This window comes from Elephantulus edwardii, unplaced genomic scaffold, assembly GCF_000299155.1.
Source record: "Elephantulus edwardii isolate Elephantulus edwardi_28Jun2011 unplaced genomic scaffold, EleEdw1.0 scaffold00224, whole genome shotgun sequence".
Lineage (NCBI taxonomy): Eukaryota > Metazoa > Chordata > Mammalia > Macroscelidea > Macroscelididae > Elephantulus > Elephantulus edwardii.
Window position 1 is genome coordinate 3325198 of NW_006399974.1, and position 3862 is coordinate 3329059.

Here is a 3862-nt window from a genome sequence, read left to right on the forward strand (position 1 = left end):
GCACCTATTAACACCTAGAATAAGTTTCTCTGAAGCATCTACTTTCTTTTTGTGCCCAGAATCTCCGATGATCTGTTAAGGATCAACCACTGAAAACTTCATACCAGTAAGAAGTAGAAAGAGGTTGATACAATGTGAAGAGTATAATCCATATCATTAAACTTAATATATATCAGTTGCTGAATGGAAATCTCATTTGCTCTGTAACCTTTTGCTCAGATCACAATAAAAAGTTAAAACAGACAAGACCGTATGGAACATAGTACTATTCTGATTCACATGAGATCACCACGAACTAGAATGAATTCATCTGGACCCACTTGGGTATGGCTGTTAAAACTGAATGGCAGCACCTTTAGAGCAACTGCCATAAAAGAGAGGATATTTATGATGCCCAGACTCACCTTGTCTCACCTCCCAAATCTAAGACCCCTGGACTAGACACAATTCTCCCTAAGATAGGACTCCTGTTGATGAGAAGGAAAGACTGTGGGGGCAGTCTCTTCTTTTCTCCTTTATAATGCATCCTTCAGCTATCCCTAGAAAAGGGAGTTGCCTTTGGATGTGCCTAAAATACATTTATTCTTTTCATTCATGTGAATGACCATGAAAGCTTACTGATTAGACAGGCACAGACATCATAATCCCTGTCATTAGAAGTGGGCCAAATAAACAATATTGTGATTTTATTTAGTACTAGCCACCAAAGAGAAGATAAGAAGGTGTGATATGAAGAATCAGAACACTTGAGTTTAGATATTGGCTCTATCATTTCTAGCAATTGGAAAAGAGCCAAAATAACTACATTTACTGAGACCCCTTTTTCAGATTTTCACTCTTATCTGACTCTTGACATGTTGTAAATATACGTGAAAAAGGGTGAACCTGGTGATGGTACTAGTTTGTAAACAAAAATCAAACTTTTTGCCTTTGAGTTATGAGTGGCTCATACCTGACTCTCCATCAGGCTTCTGAAGGCTGAAAATCACAGGGGAAGAGATTGCCTACCTTTCTCCCCTGGATTCACAGTGCCAGAGAGGTGCTGTCTCTGCATGACCAGCACAACTCTCAGAGGACTACCCCACCAGAGCTTCTTGCTTATAGACAACATGGTGCTGTGGCTGTTGTTATATGCCGTCGAGTCATTTGCGACTCATAGTGACCCTATGCACAACAGCCCTAAACCCTGCTCTATCCTGTACCAATCGCATTGCCTCTGACACACCCATCCCGATTACCCCAGTCACCGAATCAATCCATCTCATAGAGGGTCTTCCCCTCCTGCGCCGTCCCTCCACCCTTCCAACCATGATGTCCCTCTCCAAGGACCTGTCCCTCCTTACGACATGTCCAAAGTATGTCAGATGAAGCCCCAGAATCCTTGCCTCCAAGGAGTAGCCTGGCTTAACCCTCTCCAGGATGAATCTGTTTGTTTCCTTGGCAGTCCATGGTATATTCAATACTCTTCTCCAGCACCATAGCTCAAAGGCACCAATTCTCCTTCTATCCTCCCTCATCATTGTCCACCTCTTTGATGCATAACAAGTGATTGCAAAGATCATGGCCTGTATCAGGCGCAACTTAGTCTCCAGATAGACACCGTTGCTCTTGAGTACTTTAAGAGGTCCCTAACAGCAGACTTTCCCATTGCGATACGTTTGTTTGTTTTTTGGGTTTTTTTTATTCCCTGGCTGCTGGTGCCAAGAGTGTTGACCATGGAGCCAAGCGAACTGAAGCTGTGAACAATCTCAATCTCTTCACCATCCATCCTGATGCTACCAATTGGTCCAGTGGTGAGAATCTTTGTCTTCTTGACATTGAGCCACATGGTGCTTCTCAAACAATATATAGTTACATCATTTTTAGTCATGACAATTTATTATTTATCTAAATCTCTACTCATTACTTTTAAAAAAACAACAGATCTCTTTTTGTTTATTTTGGTAATATTTTGTAATTTTCTTTGACTAGGTTTTTGTGTTTCTAGTTAGATTTAGTCCCAAATATTTAATAATGTGATGGGTATTGTTTTTCTTAGCTCAAGTTCTGTATTCTCTTTGTCACTGTAGAGAAGTCAACCAATTTTTGTATGCTACTCTTGTACCCTGCCACTTCGCTGAATTGGGTGACTATGTCCCATAGTTTTCTTGCTGAGTCTTTAAGGTTTTCTAAGTATATTATCATATTATCTGCATATAGAGATAATTTTACCTCCTCTTTGGATATGTCTTATTTCTTTCTTTCATTTTATGGCTGTCACTAAGGCTTCCAATACAATATTGACTAGAAGAGTTGATAGTGGACATCTTTGCCTAGTACAAGAAACAAAGAGAAATGGAAGAATGTACCATGCTCTTGGATAAGAAGACTCAATATTGTGAAAAATTACAATTCTGCTGAAAATAATCTACAAGTTCAATGTAATCCCAATAGAAATACCAATTCCATCCTTCAACAAGATGGAAAAGACAATTTCCAATTTCATCTGGAATGGAAAGAGACCCCAAATCAGCAAAGCACTCCTGAAAAAGAAATAAGGTAGGATGCATCTCACTCCCTGATATCAAATCCTACTACACAGCCATTGATGACCAAGACAGCTTAGTACTGGAACAGTGACAGCCACATAGATCAATGGAATAGAATTGAGAACCCAAAACTCAGCTCATCTACCTATAGTGAACTGATTTTTGACAAGGAAATGAAATCAGTTAAGAGGGGAAATAATAGCCTCTTTAACAAATGGTGTTGGCAAAATTGGAAAACTATCTGTAGAAAACTCAAGAAAGACCCATACTTCACACCTTACATAAATACCAACTCAAAGTGGATCAACAACCTAGCAGTAAAACCATCATCATCATCTCTTCATCAGAGAAAAACTTAGAAGAACTCTAGAAGCCCTAATCCACAACATAAACAATCTCCCAAGCATCCCGAAAAACCTAAAACCAAGAGAGAATACAATAAATGAATGGGACTTTCAAAAACTAAAATTCCTAAGCACATCAAAAAATTTTCCAACAGAATAAAAAGGAAAGCCACAGATGGGGGGGGGGGAAATTTGGTAATGACATGTCTGGTAAGGGACTTATATCTAGAATTTATAGAATGCTCCAGTATCTCAACAAGATAAAGCTAAACAACCCAATTGCAAAATGGGTAGAGGATATGAACAGGCTTTACCAAAGAAGACACTCAGATGGCGAACAAACACATGAAGAAATGTTCGAAATCCCTAGCTCTAAGAGAGATGCAGAAGGGAAGCCACAAACTAGGAAAAAGTATTTGTTAATGATGTGTCAGATAAGGGACTCATATCTAGAATTTATTAAATACTCGAGCACCACAACAAGATAAAGGTAAACAACCCAATTGAGAAATGGACACAGGACATGAACAGACACTTCACCAATGAAGACTTTCAGATGCCCAATAAGCACATGAAGAAATGTTCAAAATCCCTAGCTCTAAGAGAGATGCATATCAAAACAACTATGAGATACCATCTCACCCCAGTAAAAATAGCAAAATTTAACAGAACAGCAAACAACAAAGGCTGGTGAGGTTGTGGAGAAACTGGAACCCTTATTAACTGTTGGGAGTGTAAAATGGCATAACCATTATGGAAGGTTGTATAGCACTTCCTCAAAAAGTAGCAAATAGAAATATCATTTGATCCAGCAATTCCACTACTGGGAATATACCCCAAAGAGACCATAACTGACATCCAAGCAGATATATGCACACTCATGTATATCATGGCTTTGTTCACAATAGCAAGGAGTTGGAAACAACCTAAGGGTCCATCAACAAATGAATGGATAGAGAAGCTGTGGTATATTCACACAATGGAATACTA